This window comes from Lissotriton helveticus, chromosome 5_1 (assembly GCF_964261635.1).
Source record: "Lissotriton helveticus chromosome 5_1, aLisHel1.1, whole genome shotgun sequence".
Classification (NCBI taxonomy): Eukaryota; Metazoa; Chordata; class Amphibia; order Caudata; family Salamandridae; genus Lissotriton; species Lissotriton helveticus.
In genome coordinates this window covers 831,729,072-831,748,933 of record NC_136065.1, presented here as the reverse complement: position 1 = coordinate 831,748,933, position 19,862 = coordinate 831,729,072, and the positions used below count along the sequence as shown (strand labels likewise).

The following is a 19,862-nucleotide window of genomic DNA, read 5'->3' as shown; positions in this document are numbered from 1 at the left end:
GAATGCATTGTTTAGCTATGGGAGCAGAACTGTAAATGACATTCTCACGTGCCAGTTGGCTGTGGTATTTCCTCTCAACTAAAAGTATTTCTCCACTTAGCTATGTGGTAATATTTTCCCATGAGCGCTTGGGCAGTAGTCTCCTCTGAGATTGCTGTTCCTTTCCACATTAGTTTACTTTTCCTTATGGTTTTCCCAGTCCTATCTTCCCTCCGTTCATCTTTGTTCACCAAGCTGGCCCAAGACAACCTGTTCTGAGATGGCCTCTCCCAACTCTACACATGAAGGTGGCCTCAACATCAAGGATGAGACACACTTCAGGACAATAAACAGAGCATGAAAAATAGCATCTTCTATGTGGAGCATGCTTCTAGGCTATGTTGGTAATAGCGATCAGCAGTATGTGAAAACAAGCTTTGCTAGTGCTACATCTGCACTAGTCAGTCCATCAACTATCTGGTCAATGGAGAGGATAGCAAGCATATCAGTTAACGTCCTAACCTGACAAAATCTACCTTCCAACTCTTACTCCTCATTAGGACTGGCACCCACCCAACCTTACCTTTTTCACTGCAGGCAAAGATCACCAGAGAAGCAATTTGTCTCCACCAGACACACCCTCCATCTCCAGGAAAAAGAGGAAGCTCATGTTTCTGTGGCCTGCCGCCAAATCTGTCACCAGTATTAGGGAACCTCTGTACCAGGCCCCTACCATCATATGGCATGCCCTCCAACAATGGTGGCAGACATCTGCAAAGGAGAAAGTCCATGGATCAAGCCTCTGCCCCCACCATTCCATCCAAGTCCAAGGCAGGAGTTTCCCAAACAGGATTGTATCCAAATATGTTATAATCACCTTCCAACAATGACTGGAGACTTAGGTGATGAACACGGTTCGCGTTTGTTAGCAGATGAAAACCTGTGCCTCTACGGCCAGACACCGCAGCTTCTCCCCGTCCCAACCACCCTGAACCCTTGGTATGTCACAATCTGTGGCATCAATACATTCCCTCCTCCTACAAGATGCTGCCAGCGTGAGCACCTCAACAAGCTCAACACTATACATTACAACACATCCACTTATATTAAACATAATAGCAAACAACATATTAAGACCTCTTCCTTTTTTTTACACAGATAAAACTCAGCCCAACATGGGGTGCAAGCCCCTCTCCTCTCACACACTACAGGCACATGAGGACCTTCCACATCCTGGGAAACAAAATCACAGGAACACTGCTTGATACAAATTGTAAAGATACACAGGAACCCTACACAATACAAATGGGAAGCATATCCTTCCACCTAGAAGGCCCGACTAACCACACAAAAAGTCCCCCAACCAGCACAGTGGCCTGTGACACCTCCCGACCTTCACCGGATTATCCTTCATATCCAGGCCAAGCCAAGCAACCAGAGCTTCTCTAACCATCTCCTTCCCACTCTCACATTTTATATTCACTTGAAAGTCACCATTGTCCGTCCACCCTGAACAAGATCCAGACCCATTGTCTCTCACTGGGTGACCTTTACCTCCTTTCTGGAAAAAGGGCTGCCCTTCTCAGATTCCACATCCCTTTTCTTTACATCCTTCCCGCAACAATGAAGGAACCAATTTGGTCCCTGGTTTTCTACCCCTCATCATCTCAATGGGGGGTTTTGCCAGTGAGAGCATTGGAAGTGGTGAGATACGCCCAAAACATGTTCTTTACTTCATTCTGGACACGTAACCCCGCCTTGCTGGTGAATTCCATGGTCCCTTTGATCAAACGGTTCACCCTTTTCACCTGACCTTTTGCTTGAGAGATGCATAATGCAGTGCAAAGATGTTTCACACCAATTCCTTGCAGAAATCTATTAATCTAGTAGAAAGTAAGCTGCATACCGTTGTCGGTGACCAGCTTAGATGGTCTTCCTTCTCTTCTAAAGATTTCATCTATCATAGCAATAGTGCACTTTGTGTTCACATTCCTCAGAAACACCACTTCAAACCACCTCGATTTACCATCAACTAGTATAGCAGCAAATATCTTCTGTCCCGGCAAAAATTGAAACGGCCCAATAAAATCTAGGCTAATATTTTCCCCCACAAAGTCTGCTTCGACACATGTTCTTGAACAACTCCCTCAACAGCAATTCCTACTTTCAACCTCTTCTCTAAATGTTTGCATTCCACACACCTCTCTACCCATTGCTTGACCTCCCCATCTATTTTGAGCCACCAAAATGTATCCTTGAATCTATTCAGCATAATGATTTGTCTGATGTGACCTTCATGTGCTAACTGAACAAGTTTGTTCCTTACTGCCCCTAGAGGCACAAATTTCTCACAATGAATTTGTCCCCATTCAATGACAATTCTTCAACCACTTTATGATATGGTTTTATGGAATCAGAATATCTACTTTCCCTCCGAACTCCTCCCTTTATCATTCTCAATACTGCCTTAATGTCATCATCCTCCTTCATTGCTCTCATCCATTCTTCTATTGAAATTGACACCCACACATCTTCCACATTGTGCTCCACATGCATTACGACCTTCTCTGTGTCCAAGTCACCTTCAACAGCAGCTTTATTGGCAAACATGGACAGGCAATCCGCTACTTTGTTCTTTCAACCAGGATGAAACTCAATGGTACAGTCAGAATCTTGCATTTTGACTGTCAATCTAGCTAGATGTCATGAGACATTCTTAGTTCCATTTGGTCCCAACACTTTTAGCAAAGGCTTGTGATCTGTCCTGAGAACAATCTTAATTCCCAAAATGAAAGTGTGAAAGTAATTTGCCGCCCATGTGCCTCCCACTCAATGACAGAGTAATTCCTCTCAGCATCTGTCAATGAACGGGATTCAAAGGCCACAGTTCTTTCCACATTCCCATGTAACTGAGTGAGAACAGCCCTAATGCCCACAGCACTAGCGTCATTGGTTAGCACAGTTTTCAAATCACCCTGAAACTGAACCAATACGTCAGTATTTGAAATATCACACTTGATTTGCTCAAAAGCCACTTTCTGAACTACACCCCATTTGAAACTTCCTCCCTTTCCTCAATAACTCTCTCAATGGTTCTGATTTATCTGCAAAGTCTCTCATTAACTTAGTGTAATATTCCACAAGTCCCATGGAGGAACGCAGCTTGTCTTTATCCTCAGGAGTCTCAGCATTCTTTATAGCACTCACCAGAATCATTTTGCCCCCCCTTCATAAATCAGATACCCCAAATATTCAAACTCTTGCACCTAAAATGTACACACTTCTTTCCACAAGGTAAGATCTGCCTCTAACAACCAAGACAACACCCCGCGCAAAGTGCTATAATGAGTCTTGATTCTGTCCCCAAAAATCAATATGTCGTCTTGAAAGAAGACAACATTTCTGTCCTCAGATAACTCCTTGAATATGAGTCTCTGAAGAAAACTTGCCACTGATGACAAGCCAAACAGCATTCTTTTAAACTGATAAACCCCCTCTGAGGTGATAAACACAATTAAATGCTTAAAGGCTGGGTGCAAGCTGACCTGATGGAAGGCACTTTTAAGACCCAATTTGGTAAACTACGTTCCAACAGCCAACAGGGAAATTAACTTAGTAATATTAGGCAGGTGAAAGTGGTCCATAGCCACATTTTGGTTCAGACTGCGAAGGTCTACACAAAACCTCAATGACCCATCAGCTTTCTTCGTTACCACCACTGGAGATAACCATTGTGTGGCTTCCACCAGTTCAATAACCCCATTTTGGATCTTTTGTTGAATTATCTTCTTTACATCCACCCTTAAATAAGGAGGATAAGACAGGAAGTGAAGTCTCTGCTGAGGAAGCAGATGGGGAAATTGAGAGATTTGGCAACGATAATTGGTCTTTTATCTTCAAAAATTGAGGCAGAGTTTCCAGGTCCTTTCCATTACAGGGCTTCGCAACAGCTGACAACTGCTGGTCTGGCAGTAGGTTTATGGTATGGAGATTGGGTAATAGTGTCAAAGGAGGTGAGAGAGGAATCAACTTGGCAGTTGGAATATTTGGAGGCCTGGAATGGATGAGCGATTTTTGGTTCAAGACTAGATTATGTGTTGGACACGGATGCAAGCAGTTCTGGATGGGGGCATTGTGCTCAACTCAGGAAACAGGTGGAATATGGAGCAAGATGGAGCAGATGGAGCATATAAATTATTTCAAGATGTAAGCAGGGAGTTTTGCTTCATGAAATTTCAAAACGCAGTTCCAAGGTAGTTCAGCTCTTCTGAAAATGGACAAAATAACAGCAGTTATATATATGAACATGCTGGGTGAAAGCAAATCAAGGGAGTTGACAGAGGTAGTAAAAGATTTTTAGGAGTTTGGTTTGGAACACAAGGTCGATTTACAAGCTCAATATCTGCCTAGGTGCAGAATGTTGTAGTGGACAGGAAAGCAAGAAATTTAATAGATTACAGCAATTGAAGGTTGGCCAGAAAGTGTTTCAGGAGATTCAGAATTGGTTTAGTCCTCTGAGTGTAGATCCTTTTGCCTCGTGGTTGACCCATCAGCTGGAGGACGACATCAGTTTGGGACCAGATCCAGGAGCAATGGCAGTGGATGCTTTCACTCAGGATTGGAGGAATATGGGGGGGTATGCTTTCCCTCCATGTGTTATGATTTAGAGAGTGTTGATATATGGGTGGAGGCAGGCCTGTCCGATAGTGTTGGTGACTCACTTTTGGAGTTCTCAGGCATGGTTCCTTTCAGTGTTGGAAATGGTGATAGAGGAGCCTTTCTTAATCAGGCCTTTCAAAAAGGATGTTGGTAAGAGAAGAAGGAATGGAGCAACCTCTAGTGGAGGCAGGCGCGCTCAACCTACTAGTATGGAATATTTCAGGGGATACATTAGATTCTCAGAGCTTTTGGTAACAGCTACAAAGTTACTCAATGAGTCCTGGGGCTCAGAACATATATAGGAGTGCATGGTCTGTTTGGCTACGTTGGTGGGTGGCAAGCAATTTGGATCCCATGGAGGCTGATGAGATAATGGTGTCAAATTTGTTGGCAGGTTTATTTGAGAATGGTTTATCATACAGAACTGTGAACTGTTATAGATCAGTAGTTTCTGCTGGTCATGCATTGGTACAGGGTGTGTCTATAGGTAGAAGCCCTGTGGTGTGTAGAGTGATGAAAGGAATTAGTGTGATGGCCAGTAAATAGATATTTGGGTCTCAGAGAGTTATCTTGGAAGATAACAACCTTGTAATGCATATTTTCTTTTAGGAGAGTGCCTGATGTTAAGGTTCTTGATATTAGTTCTAGATGTATTCAACCACAGGGTGTTCTGTTTGAAATCTGGAGCAGAACTAAGACAATGTCAGTTTTGGTTTTTTAATCAATGTTTGATGAATGTCCAAAGCTTTGTATTGTCAAATGCTTGAAGGAATATGAGTGTAGAGGATTTGATTTTAGGGGTGATGGTAGATCAGTTATTAATCTTTTATGTGACACCATATAAGGGAGTTTATTTGCCTACTATAGGTAGATGGGTGAGATCTGTTATGAAAGAGGCAGAAGTGGATATGAAGCTTTTTGCAGTACACTCTATCAGGGTTGCTATAGCCAAAAGCTTATGGTAACAGAGGAGGCCTAGAATTGTTTTCAAAGCATCTGATTGGTCTAATGCAGATGTTTTCAGGAAGTTTTATTTCAAACCTATAGAGCATGTTTCAGTAGAGTGTTAAAGGGCTTTGAACATGAATAATGCTAGCCTCCGGTCTTTCCATAAAATATTGATTCTCATTGGTTTACTGCATAGAGAATATGGATTTTATTTAAGACAAGGAGTTCTAGCAATTTCTCTCCCTTCCACACTGGTAAGTGGGAATGAGAGATGTGAGGTTATTTTATAAAAATTCGTTTTCTTAAAGGATATTTTGCTCAATAAAGCTGTTTAAGATTGGTAATAATGCATGTGATAAACCTTTGGTTTCAGTGTTATAAATGTAAGGTTTGACTTTTAAATGTGATGCCAATATTTCTTTCTTTATTTATTACAGAAAATGAGAATCTGTTCATGGTCTTGAAGTGACTTCTAGTTTAAGGACTCTGTGGACAACTGTGGAGAAGTGTGGCTCAATGGTTAGAGCGGCAGACCCTGATGCAGAGGTCTGGCCCGGGACCAGGGTTCAATTCCTGCCTCGGCGGTTCTTGGGCTCAATTTCCTTGGACCTGTTAATTCTGGCCTCGTGCCTATTCTAATCATGGGTCCCACTCTGCAACTCTGAGTAATAGCTTGCTTAATCTCCACAAAGCCCCCAACAGCGCTGGGATGCTTGGCTTCACCTTGCGGGTGCCGAGGAGTGGGCATTTCACAGGGAAAAACCAGGAAGGGTTCCACAGCGGTATGCGTACAGAGCCAAGAAACCCCATGGGGTATAAGTGCGCTTTACAAGTACAAATTCATTCAAGAACTCGGATGAAAATATGGTTGATACAAGGTCTAACATGGAGCAGAAGGAAACAAAAGAGGGAGAAGTTGGTGGACAGCTGGATTATATAGGACCTTAAAGTCCTATTTCTATTATTTGGTGTTTTGGTTCTGTTCTAAGATTCGTTGACGTGTTTGCTGCTCCGAAGTGGTGAATAAAAGTATCCCAAAAAGAGTATGGAAGCACTTCAAAAGCTAACTAAACAACAGAGGAAAGATACGACTTGTTCTTACATTCTCAGAAAGTGGTTTTGCCCTTGCTATGTCACCTGGCAGTTCCCAGTCATTCATCGGGGCTTTAGGGTCCCATATTCAAAAGTTGGACTTAAAAAGCCCTGTTCGTTTGGATTTAAAAATGCTACTCAAAAAACTGGTGAATCATATCTGTAATGTTGTTCTACCAGAATGAGATAACCTGTATAGAGAAGGATTCAATAAGAGAAAACCACATCAGACAGAATTAAACCGATGTGTTATATGACTAACAGATAGCTTTAATGTGAATACCGGATAATCCTCAATATACATTGTGGGCAAGCAAGTATAATTCACTGCAAACCACTTTAAGCTCTAAATTGTGATAAGTGACTGGCCCAGAGGCCTAAAAAAATTGATGCATTTTTCTTGCTAGCTAAAAAAGTATGTGATTTTTTTCACAATTTGTAAAGAACGAAAGGAAAAATATATCACAATAACTTCAAGAAAACATCAAAAACACGCGACTAATCCTTACCCTAGATTGTAGGGGATACCGACTTCCAGGTCTTTTGTATATCAATATTGGGTTACACATCAGGAGCACAGTGATTAGCACATGTATCCAGGATGCAATGTAAGCTCAATATAACCTCATGTGGGGTAAATGCCTAAAGCACATCTATGTGCTTAGGCCCAGGTTAGAAGCCCAAACTGTTTAATAAAATTGTTTGTTAACACTATATGTGAAGAGGTAACCTGCCATAAGTTTGTGGTTTGTTTACAAAAGTATTTTAACAAAAGATATTATAGCAAACATATTGAAACCAGCAAGTGTTGTCTCATTCTCTATGCTAGGTGTACATAGCCATATTCAATGCTGCTACATGCTATATACTTTTAAAGTGGCATTACCACAATTAATCCATACATGCCGTCACCTACCTTATTAAAGCAATGCTTGTCACATCATGTATGTGACCCAGTCCGGAGAGTTATTAATTTGTTACTAATGTACCCCACCGCTGCTAAGGGCCTGGGTCCAACCTGACCCCTGGTCTGGTCTCTGGTGTCAACTCTCTCCCCTGCAGCTCCACATCACCGCTGCCTCGCCACAGTTCTGAGCCCTCCTCCTGAGGAGGGTTCGACCCAACAGCTAGATTCCATTCCTGCCTCAGAGGTGCTCCTGTCTCTGCCTGCCTGGTGTCCCTTCTAGCCCTCTTTTCATTTAACTTATTTGTAATTGCTTTTATCTCCTAGTTGCCCTGCTAGGTGTCTTCTCCTGTTCATTTTATTTATTCTTGCTCGCATTCTCTGCCGCTTTCCCACCACTGCTGCCCCATGGCCCCTCCCCCCACACACCCCCTGCTCCTGCCTCCCTACCTATAGTTCTGCCCCCTTCCAATACTTAATGGCGGCCGTTGCGGGGAAGCGCGAGTAGAACCTGACCACTGGTTTGGTGTCAACTCTCTCCCCTGAAGCTCCACATCACAGCTGCCTCGCTGCACTGCCGAGCTCTCCTCCTGAGAGGGCTCGCGCTGACAACCAGTCTCCATTCCTACATCAGAGGTGCTCCCATCTCTGCCTGCCTGATGTCTCCTCTCGCCCCCTACTTAATGGTGGCCGGTAGCGCGTCACAGGCGCGCCATAGGCACGCCAAAGGCAAGCCCGTCTGCGACCCATCCGCAGCCAGCGCCAGGGACCCTGGATCTACCACCGCTCATCGCTACACCGCCACCACCCTCCTCACACTCCTCCCACAGAGAAACAACCACTGTTAGAGATCGACGCTGAACACCACCCTTGGCCAGTTCTCCTGCCTACACTGCCGACAATCCTTCACCCTCAACAGCACCCCCCACAACCGTTGAACCCACAAAGTATTCCTGCTCCACCAAAGTCCTGACATGCATCCTCCTCAAAGTGCGCTCCCTCCACAGACACGCCACGGAGATCTGGGACCTGCTCGACATCCTATCGCCAGACATTGCCTTCTTCACAGAAACCTGGACCAATGCCACCTCAGCCCCCGACATCGCCATCGCTATCCCCCATGGATACAAGATCAAAATAAAGTATCGCTCCCACCGCCCAGGAGGAGGACTCGCCATCGCACACAAGAGCTCCCTCCGATTCTCCATCTCCAGCACGAACAATTCCCTCTCCAACACAGAGCACCTCCACTTCCAGATCCAAACTGGCCCCCGAACCAGACTGGGCGGGACCCTCGTCTACAGACCCCCCGGACCTTGCGCCCCTTCCACCACCACCATTGCCGAACTCGCCGTACTCCACGCCATCGCCTCCACAGACTACCTTCTCATCGGAGACCTGATTGCCACCTTGACAACTGCAGCGACCCCGACTCCACTGACAACCTCGACAACTTCGGACTGAAGCAGCTCGTCACCACCCCTACCCACAGAGCCATACACACCCTAGACACCATCTTCGCGGGAGGGACAAACATCCACTTCAGCCACACCACTCAGCCCCTCTGGACAGACCACCACCGTGTACACTTCACCTTCAACACCACCACCGCACCCAAGGCCTCCCTGCGCCTGCCACAAAGGAACTGGAGCAAGATCATAGCGGAACACTTCAACACCACCCTCCTCCATGACCCCCCCTCCCCCTCTGCCAACTTCGCAGACAAAGAACTACACCGCTGGATCGCCGGCTACCCTGACAAGCTCACACCCCACTGTCACCCCGTCAAAAAACGCCCCCTGAAGGCTGCCTCGTTCACCATCAACCTCCAAGAAGCCAGGTGCTCCAGCAGACGCCTCGAGAAACTCTGGTAGAACAGGAAAACTATTGAAGACCAGAACAAGTACAGGAACGCCATGAATGAATACCACCAGTGCAAAAGAGCCAACAAACAGACCTTTATCAAGAACAAAATCCACACCTACGCAAGCAACACAAAAGAACTCTTCAACGTCATACATCAGTTCACCAAACCCCCAAGCGAAGCCATAGATGTCACACCATCTCAGAACCTCTGCAACAAGCTCAGCTCCTACTTCCACCTAGAAATCAAGGCCATCTATGATAACTTCAATGAACAGACTCCGGACACCCTGCCTCTCTCCACCACCCACAACCAGCCGACCATCACCGCCTGGAAACCTGCCACCACTGAGGACATCACCACGACCATGAAGAACACCCACTCAGGAGCCCCCACGGATTTCTGCCCACCACACATCTACCACAGTGCCGCTGCTGTCATAGCACCCAAACTAGGCCGGACCATCAACGCCTTCCTGACGACTGGAAGTGGGCAGAAGTCAAGCCCCTCCTCAAGAAACCCTAGGCCGACCCGACTGACCTTAAAAACTACCAGCCCTTCTCTCTCCTTCCCTTTGCAGCCAAGGTCACTGAAAAGTTAATCAATGCCCAACTGACCACCTTTGTCGAAGAGAACGCCATCCTCGACCCCTCCCAGTCTGGATTTCGGAGCAACCACAGCACAGAGACCGCCCTTCTTGTCAGCACCGATGACATCTGCAGGCTACTCGACCAGGGCCACACAGCGGCCCTCATCCTACTAGACCTCTCTGTAGCCTTCGACACTGTCTCCCATCACACTCTTGCAGCCAGACGACTCCACGACACCGGTATACGGGGATCTGCCCTCGACTAGATCCGCTCCTTTCTCTCTGGTAGAACCCAAAGGATCAGGCTCCCTCCCTTCCTCTCCGAACCCACTGAGAACAACTGCGGAGTACCCCAAGGATCGTCGCTCAGCCCCACACTCTTCAACATCTACATGGCCCCCCTCACCATCATTGTCGGACAGCATGGACTCAGTATAGTATCTTATGCCGACGACACCCAGGTAATCCTCTCTCTCACGAAGAACCCCGAAGACACCAGACTCAACTTCTAAGAAGGAATGAAAGACACCACAGCCTGGATGAGCAGCAGCTGCCTAATACTGAACTTGGAGAAGGCAGAGGTCACTCCCCACCACACGGGACAGCTCCTGGTGGCCCCCTGCCCTCAGAAACCCTCCCACCCCGACGTACCACGTCCGGAAACTCAGCATCATTCTAGACTCCTCCCTCACCTTGACCCACCAGATCAACGCCCTATCCTCCACCTGCTTCCACCCCTCCACATACTCCGCAAGAACTTTAAGTGGATTCCCCCTGAATGCAGAAAGACCATCACCCACGCACTCATAACCAGCAGATTGGATTACGGCATTGCTGGAATCAACGAAACCCTGCTGCACAAGCTCCAGATCATCCAGAACACTGCAGCTTGACTCGTCCCCACAACGGGAGCACATGACCCAGCACCTATGAGACCTCCACTGGCTCCCCATCGAGAAAAGAGTAACCTTCAAGCTACTCACCCATGCTTACAAATCCCTTCACAACATCGGACTAAAATACCTCAACAAAATAGTCTCCTTCCAGGTACCCAAAATAAACCTGCGCTCCGCCGACCTCACCCTGGCAGAGACCCCACGCATCCCCAGAACCAGAGCAGGTGAAAGAGCTTTCTCCTACGTTGCAGCAAAGACCTGGAACGAGCTCCCAGTCAGCAACAGACACTCCCCCACCATGCACACCTTCAGGAAGAACCTCAAGACTTGGCTCTATGACTGATCCGGAGAGGCAACCCCCCCCCTCCGTGCCTTGACACCCTCATGGGTGAGAAGTGCACTTTGGAATCTCCTGATTGATTGATTGATTGATTAAACCTCTTGTTCACCTTAGAGGACAGTTGCATGTTAATTATACTCACTTGACGGGAGATTAGGCTCATCTGTGATGTCATTATTTCCATACAATGTTATGGAAGAGCAGAGGGAGGGATTAGCCGCTGTGTCCATTAACGTGCTGTATACTTTTATCCAAAACATGCATGCTATGCGGATTAACCGCCGTCACCTTACATACTTCAATGAATGAACTAAAGAGTGCCCCAAAACCTCTTATCTGAATTATGTAGCTATTTCACAATGGGACCAAATGGAAATTAATTAAACCTGGTCAGGTACTTTTATTTATACCTTTCGCTCATGTTTTTACTTTTTTAGAAACTTGTTTTTTCAAAGGCAAAAAAAGATATACATTTAAACCATAATATTACAAAATACACGAAATTCATAACAAGACGTAAATCAAGATTACATCCACATAACACAGCACATTATACATTAAAAATACAGTGCATCATAAATTACAAATCAAATCATGGGTATTTTTTCCTCAATACAGTACGCGGGGAGAGACAAACAACATATCGGACCCCCGGGGGGACTCGTTATACTTCGAAAAAATATTCTGAAAACCAAGCGAAGGAGGAATTGATCGTAAGCACAGGTACGATCTGGTTTATTGCATTAAATGGAAATATGAGCAACGTTAACTGCCGAGCCACGAGTTACATATAATTGGCTTTTTACCTCCTAATAGGTTGCCAAACAATTATAATATTTGCCCAGGGACAGGGTCACGTCTCCCCCATCATAAACACTGACACAAGGTATGGAACTTACCAGAAATGGCATTGTTGTTGATTTAGATGTCCTATGAATGTAGCAGAATGATATTGAGAAAAATCCTTCTTTTAAATTAGGATTTCCGAGACAAGTACCACAAACTCCTCCCTCCATAGGGGCGCTGGATGGTGCACATGGAGGTACGTAAAAATTATAATTTCACTGTGTTAGTGATCAACTCTAGCGCCATAGCCATCCATTGGCTTATAATATGCGCCTTATTTGTTGTAGAAATAGGATTTGAAGCCCTGAAAAACGCCCTTTGTTTTGGAAAGAACATCATCCCAGAGGATACAGGTAGAACATGATAACTCTATATTCCTAGAGTGGCAGCTTGTAGGTGGACAGGTTGTCAATAAAACTTTATTGTTTTCTTGCATTCTCCACAGATAATTAACAAAGCCCTGATGAGGGTTCGGACATTGATTATTCGAACCCGAAACGCGTCGGCATATCCACAAGAGTGAATTGCATCATTGGTCGATATACTAAAATAACGTATATTATTGCTCTCTTGTGATTGTATCACGCTTTGTTTATTCCAAAAAGTGATTTGATTTGTAATTTATGATGCACTGTATTTTTAATGTATAATGTGTTGTGTTATGTGGATGTATTCTTGATTTACGTCTTGTTATGAATTTCGTGTATTTTGTAATATTATGGTTTAAATGTATATCTTTTTTTGCCTTTGAAAAAACAAGTTTCTAAAAAAGTAAAAACATGAGCGAAAGGTATGAATAAAAGTCCCTGACCAGGTTTAAATAATTTCCATTTGGTCCCATTGTGAAATAGCTACATAATTCAGATACGAGGTTTTGGGGCACTCTTGAGTTCATTCATTTATATAACGGTCCAGCCCAACCTCAGTCCCGACAAGGACCTAACTCCTTTGTGTGTCAACCATACATACTTCAGCACTGCTAGCCCATCATGTACGCTCTTTCACATTTGAGTGACAGAAGCAAACTAACACTATACTCACATACAGAAATAAAAATGACCCCACCGTTGGGGACGCATACTGCTCTGCTAACTTACTTTGTCAAAAGGTACATCACGTCTGGGTATCTAATCGTGTCTGTTACTTGCCGGTGGTACAACTGGTGGGAGTTGAAGAGTGCTTCTATCTAGCCCGGGGGTCAATGGCGAAAGCCTGGTAATCCGTCTCTGTCATCCGGGCTTGACCTGAAGTGTGTCATTGTGTTTTCAAGGAATGAAGGGAAATGTGGTTATTTCAGTGCCTCTACTTGTCACAGGGTGTACTATGGTAAGTGGATTCTGATGCAAAATAAAGCGTGGCCCTTAGCCAGCATTGAATGAGTGATGGTGCTTACTCCTATAAAGCACATTTTATTATTTATTAACAACAGCAGGGAGCTCTATGTTGATTTAATACCTTTTGTAAAGGTAGCAGGTTTTATGCATAGCATATATGCGTGTGGGGGCTGGTGGTGCTACAACCTTGTTACTCCTGTGACAAAGGATTTTCATTACTTCTTTTTTGTAATCACTATTTGGGCTACTTTTAGGAGTGAAAACTTCCCCAGGGAATGTCAATGTTGAGCCCTTGCAGGTCTGTGCGAAGTTAGGACACCCATTTTTGTTCGAAGATAAGTAAGGCCTTGTCATATCAGTATGGGTAGGTCACAATTATTCAAGAACGTATTACTCCATCTCATTCATACCTTGCCCTTTATCAATGTAATGTGCCGTCAATTAGTGGCATCCCTTCTGCACCTAATAGTGTTGCGGTGCTCAATAATCCAAGTTCCTTCCTTCCTGGACGTGATACCGAAGTACATGAGATTGCACGGTCACATGATGAGGTATATGACATTGGTAGTGTTCCTCAACTCTCCTGGTAAGGAGACAGATGCTGCAGCTTCTGCATGGTGAATGCCCCACTAGAGTTGGTAGGTTCCACAGTGTGAACTGGGCGTTCTGAGATGTTCATATTCTTGGTCTATGGTGTATCAGGAAGACTTTTATGTTCATTGCTCTTCTGAACGAATACATAGGTTTAGGAAATTCTAAACTTCTGGATTGGAGGATAGTCCAGTTTAAGTTGATCGGTTTTTGGAAAGAGTTGGACATGGTACTGTATGTTGAGACGTATATAAGTCTCTTGCAAATCTGTTTTTCACGTGTAATTAATAACTGGTCTCTGTTATAGTTTAGAGCATGTTTATTTGCTTTCTTCACTATTTGCAAGGGTAGTTCTTCTCTGAGAGTTTTTTCGCATATACTCAGTGTTCTCTGACATCTTACCAATTACGACGGAGATTCACAGATTGTCCGACAGGCAGATTTTCTGCAGACCTCATGGGTGGAAACAAGCAAATTGTGGTAGATTATTGCAGTCTGTTGGTTTATAGAATACTTCACTGAATAGACCCCCTTACCTTTCTTTTATCAGCAAGTCCAGGAAGGGTAAGTCACTCCCTCCTATAGTGACAGTAAACCGCAGGTAGGGGTTCAGTGCATTTAGCCATCTTCCAAAGTCTAGAGCCTCATCCTTGTTCCCAGACCCAATTAGGAGAACGTCATCTGTACAGCAATTCCACAGTTTTATCTTGCTCTCAAAGGGATCGAGGTTGTTTGTAAAAGTACTCTGACTCAAAAGAGTGCACGTACAGACATGCCAGGCTATGCGCAAAGGTATTCCCCATTGATGTACCATGTACCTGGAGATAGTACTCTCACTCAAACTCAAAAAAGTTCTGATTGAGTTCTGGATGGGTTAGGTCTAGAACAAATTCATTTATAATCTTGTCTATTACTTCTTATGTGGCTTCCTGTGGGATGTTGGTGTACAGGGACTCCACATCTAGGGAAATAAGAAGTTTGCTAGTTTTGTCAAAGGCAAAATCTTTTATCAGATTTAAGACATATTTTGTGTTTTGCAAGAAAGTTTGCATTTTCTTTACTCTTTGCTAGGGGCCAAAAGAACACATCGCATGATTGTGACAAAGAGTCCAGACATGATACGACACTGGAGACTTCCATGGGAAAGATTTGTTTTATGTACCTTTGGTATGGTGTAGAAGTAGGAGGTCTGTGGGTGTTTCTGAATAAAATAATTGTCTTCTTGTTTGGTAATCCATCTGTGGTCCAACCGTTTCTTAACCAGAAAACCAGAAAAGAGATCTCATCTTCCACCTCTCTAGAGGGATCTATGATGGCACCTGCGAGCGGTTTAGCGCGCCTGTCTCACAGAGGGACGCCTACTTAAGGCGAGCAGCCCTGGGGACAGCCTGACTAGGTATTGTAACGCTGCTGTGCGCTTCGCGCGTTATTTGCTGCTCTGTAACTTTTAAAACTACCTGTTTTTTATTTCTGTTAATTTTAGTTATTTCTCCCTGATTTTAAACTAGGGAATCTTCCGTCCCTCACACGCACTATAATCGGGACTCACCGCCTTCTAGAGCGGGTCCGGTTCCTGGGGTGGGTGCTGATTTCAGGCGCCATCTTGGAGTGGTGTGGCTTGATTGGAGGGCATCACCTGCGAGCGGTTTAGCGCGCCTGTCTCACAGAGGGACGCCTACTTAAAGCTCCCTTCTAAGCGCAGCGGGATCGCGCAGCGGGCGCGCCTTCGCTGCGCCTGAGTCGTGCCAGAGTCCTGCCCGTCTGCGTCCGTCCGTGTTTGGACGCGTTGGGCTGGGCAGGACTCTGTTTTTATTTTGGCCTGGTGGTGGATGCGATGATCCGTTACTCTAGGGACGCTCTTGTGTCTATTAGACATCATCTTCCTGTCTGTGATGAGGCGCTGGTGAGGCCGTTGTGTGGCCTGCACCAGTGTGCCTGTGGTAGGTGGTCGTTGGGGGCCCCCACCCTCTCACGTTGTATGGGTAAGGACTTTCTACCTGGAAGTAGACGTTCCTTGCGTGACCTTAGTATCTGGAACCTGAATGTCAGGTCGTTGGTGAAGCATTATCAAGATATCTATGATCTTGTTGAGAACAGGTCTCCTGATATCTTCTGCTTAACTGAGACCTGGCTACAGGAGACTGATACGGCCATTCTCAATCTGGCCTTCCCCTCCGAGTACTCGGTTTACACGCTTAATCGTGCTACTAGAGGTGGGGGAATAGCGCTGGCTGTAAGATCTTGTTATCCTTGTGACTGGAGAGGGCTAAAAATCGCTGGCTGTGAAAGTGCCTCATTTAAGATTTCCATCACCCCTCACTTTTCCCTCTCGGGCATGGTGATTTACCGCCCCCCAGGCAGCGACGCGGCATTTAGGGAGGCACTCCCAGATGCTATCAGCACGCTGGCTGTAGGGTGTGCCAACTTTTCTATCCTTGGGGATCTGAATCTCCATTTTGACAATTTGACAGCGCCCGCAGTGAGCAGCACTTTGGCCGATCTTGAGGCATTTCAACTGTCGCAACTGGTCTCGTGTCCCACACACGCAGGGGGACACATTTTGGACCCTTTTTTTACCAATCTTACAAAGATGAGGGTTGCATCTCCTTCTCCTTTGGCCTGGACGGATCATTTTTTAGTGTCGATCCAGTGCCCACTGTACGAGTGTCCTCAAAAACCTATGATCCGAGTTTTGCCCAGACGCCACTGGAATAAACTAAAACTCGAGGAGTTTCATCACGTATTGTCTTTGGACCCTTTGGGCCCGCTAGACACTGTGGAAACGGGCTATGACCGGTTCTGCGAATGGGTCACTCGAGCCCTTGACTCCCTCATTCCGGTGACTCTGAGCAAACACGGATCAAGGGACCCCAGACCTTGGTATGATGGATCTCTACGTGTGCTGAAGAGGACGTGTCGACGCGCCGAGAGAGAATGGTGTAAAACTTATGACACCAGCAAAAAAGCCCTCTACTTGGCCACTATTAAATCTTACGATCATGCTGTTTGTAGAGCCCGTGCGGCATTCTGTGCTCTTGAATTCCGTAATAGTATTAATCCATCTAAAACTATTTTTAAGGCTCTCAAAGAGCTGGTGGCCAAAAAGCCCTCTGTGAATACAATGTGCTCCACTTCACATTGCGAAACTTTGGCGGCCTTTTTTCTTGGAAAGATCCAAACCATCTACCAAGCCTTTCCCACGGCTACGCCCCTTGGCGGAGGGCCTGTTAGCCCCTTGGTGCAGGATGCTTTACACTCCTTTCCCTGCCTTTCACCTAAAAGCTTCAAGAAACTGGCCCTGCAAGTTAAATCTGGGTCTCCGGCAGATCCTCTAAGATCGACCTTGTTTAGAGACCCGGCATCTTTCGATCTTTTGCCAATTTGCTCCTTGATTAACATCTCGCTTGCATCAGGTGTGGTTCCCGCCAGGTGGAAACAGGCAGTGGTTAAGCCCATTTTGAAGAAGCGGTCATTGGACTCTGGAAAACCCGAGAACTATCGTCCAATTTCGCTTCTTCCGTGGCCGGCTAAAGTAGCGGAGGCGCATGTGAACACCGTTCTCTCTGACCATCTCACGCGGGCCAACATTTTGGACGTCACGCAGAACGGTTTCCGTGCTGGGCACAGCACGGAAACGGCCCTCCTCTATATGGTAGAACACCTGTGTACTGTGCTAGATTCGGGTCAAACGGCAGTGCTTGTTTTGTTAGATCTTAGCGCCGCCTTTGACACCGTCTCGCACAAGATCCTTCTACAGCGCCTGGAGGAAGCTGGCGTCGTTGGCCCTGCGCTTCAGTGGTTCCGCTCTTTCCTTGCTGACCGATCCTTTTGCATGGCCGTTCCGCCCCATCAGTCAAAATTCTATCCTCTGGATCTGGGGGTTCCTCAGGGATCCTCGCTGAGTCCCACGTTGTTCAATCAGTACGTGCGGCCGCAGGCTGAGGTTGTCAAGCAGTGGGGTATGACCATGGTGTCATACGCCGATGACACCCAGCTGGCGGTTACACTCAGCGGGGATTCTCGTGTGGATGCCCCCAGATTCCAGAACGGACTTAGGGTGGTTGCCAGCTGGATGAATTCCAACTGTCTCCAGTTGAATGCAAAAAAACAGAGATCATGATCACCGGCAAGCAAGCGGAACTCTGGGGTGATATGTGGTGGCCCCCAGAGCTTGGTCCCACCCCGACTCCGGTTTCGGAGATAAAAAATCTCGGGTTGTGGTTAGACCCGACCCTTAGCTTTGTCTGCCACACAAAGAGAACGGCTGCTTGCTGTTTTGGTATTTTGCAGGGTTTAAGACCTGTGTTAAAAAATGTTGACGCCCCGACCAGGCAGCTTGTGGTGCAGGCGACGGTGATTTCTCTGCTTGATTATGCCAGCTCCCTCTTGGTAGGGATAAACCAGGCCGAAATCTCCCGTCTACAACGTGTGCAGAACGCGGCCGCTCGAGCAGTGGTTGGTCTTCCCAGGTTCTGTTCCACGGCTAACACTCTGCGTTCTCTCCACTGGCTGCCGATTAGACAGAGAATCCAATTCAAAGTGCTCTGTCTGTCATATAAGATCCTCAAGGGCTCCCCTGCTCAGATTCTTTCGAATCTCCTATCTCCCTATGTTCCTGTCCGCTCGCTACGTTCTTCTGATCTTGAACTTGCAGCATTTCCCAGGTTTAAGCTTAGCCGTGCTGGTGGCCGCTCATTTCGCGGACGTGCGGCGGCTCTGTGGAATTCCCTTCCCTCAAAGACTCGTGCCTGTGTTGACCTTCTCTCGTTTCGTAGGGCCGTCAAGACTTTCCTATTTCTTTAAACTGTTGTATTCTTAGTTTCCCACTTTTTAGCTGTGTTATGTTGGTACCTTGTCGGGCGCCAGGACGCTTCTTCGCTGGAGCAGCTGTGCGCGTAATAAATGCACACAACATAACATAACATAACATGTCTAGTTCAGGAGTCTTTTGCATTAACTTCTGTACATTTCTTTTGGAAGGATCATGATAGCTCCCTCTTTATCGGTGGGCTTGATCAGAATGGACTCATCTGCAGCCAGAATTTTGAGGGTTCTCATTTCCTCTCTGTTCATATTGCTGTATCGTTCGTTGTTCTCTCTTCCCATATTGTCCATGCCTCTATTCACTGCCTTTTCAAAGGTCACCACTTTGAGTGGCATCACTGAATTGGGAGGGATAAAAGTGGATCTGGGATGGAAACCAGTATTGGTCTCCTGATCATTCAGAGGTGAGTTCTGAAAAAAGACCTTCAGGCTTACTTTTCTCAAAAAGTCAGCTGTCCTCAGTTTATGCTAAAAAATATATTTTTGTGGGGTAAGTACATATCCTAAGCCTTCATTCAGGACTGTTCTCTCTGTGTTACTCAGGGTTCTGTCACTGAGATTGATTAAAATGTCCTTCGTGAGGTCTAAATTTTGCTGGTGCTCGGAATTTCGTCTCGGGTATTGCTCCCTTCCTGTTGGGCATATTTGCTCTGCAAGGACACCCCTTTTCCCCTTTCCTCTGTCCAACCCTCTCTCTAAAAATGGAGCCGGGGTTCAGAAGTGGTGAATAAAAGTACTATGCATAATGCTAGCCTCCTTGTCTTTAATAAAATCTCTATTCTCTATGCAGTAAACCTATGAGAATCAACATTTTTTTGTGATATCTCCACGGTCAAGGTTCGTGAAGTCACATCTTTGATATCAGGATCAAGTGCTGCCACTTTCAGTGAAGGCTTGGAGGGTCAAAGAGCATGGGGACAAAGGGCACATGATGTCCTTTTCTCTACACTTGGAAGGTTTGGTGCACTGACGTCCATGCCTCTGTATTGAACTCAG

The 19,862-nt window shown here is 45.9% G+C and overlaps 2 long non-coding RNA genes across 2 annotated transcripts in view; one reads left to right on the top strand and one right to left on the bottom strand.

The window, feature by feature from the left end:
• Positions 1–7,392, top strand: part of LOC144754932 (uncharacterized) — a 151,806-nt gene extending 144,414 nt beyond the window's left edge. Inside the window, exon 3 of the long non-coding RNA XR_013594801.1 lies at positions 6,024–7,392. This is a non-coding gene — a long non-coding RNA (uncharacterized LOC144754932). The remainder of the gene's footprint in view (positions 1–6,023) is intronic.
• LOC144754931 (uncharacterized) overlaps positions 1–19,862 on the bottom strand; it is a 216,266-nt gene that overhangs the window by 156,458 nt on the left and 39,946 nt on the right. The window lies entirely within an intron of this gene.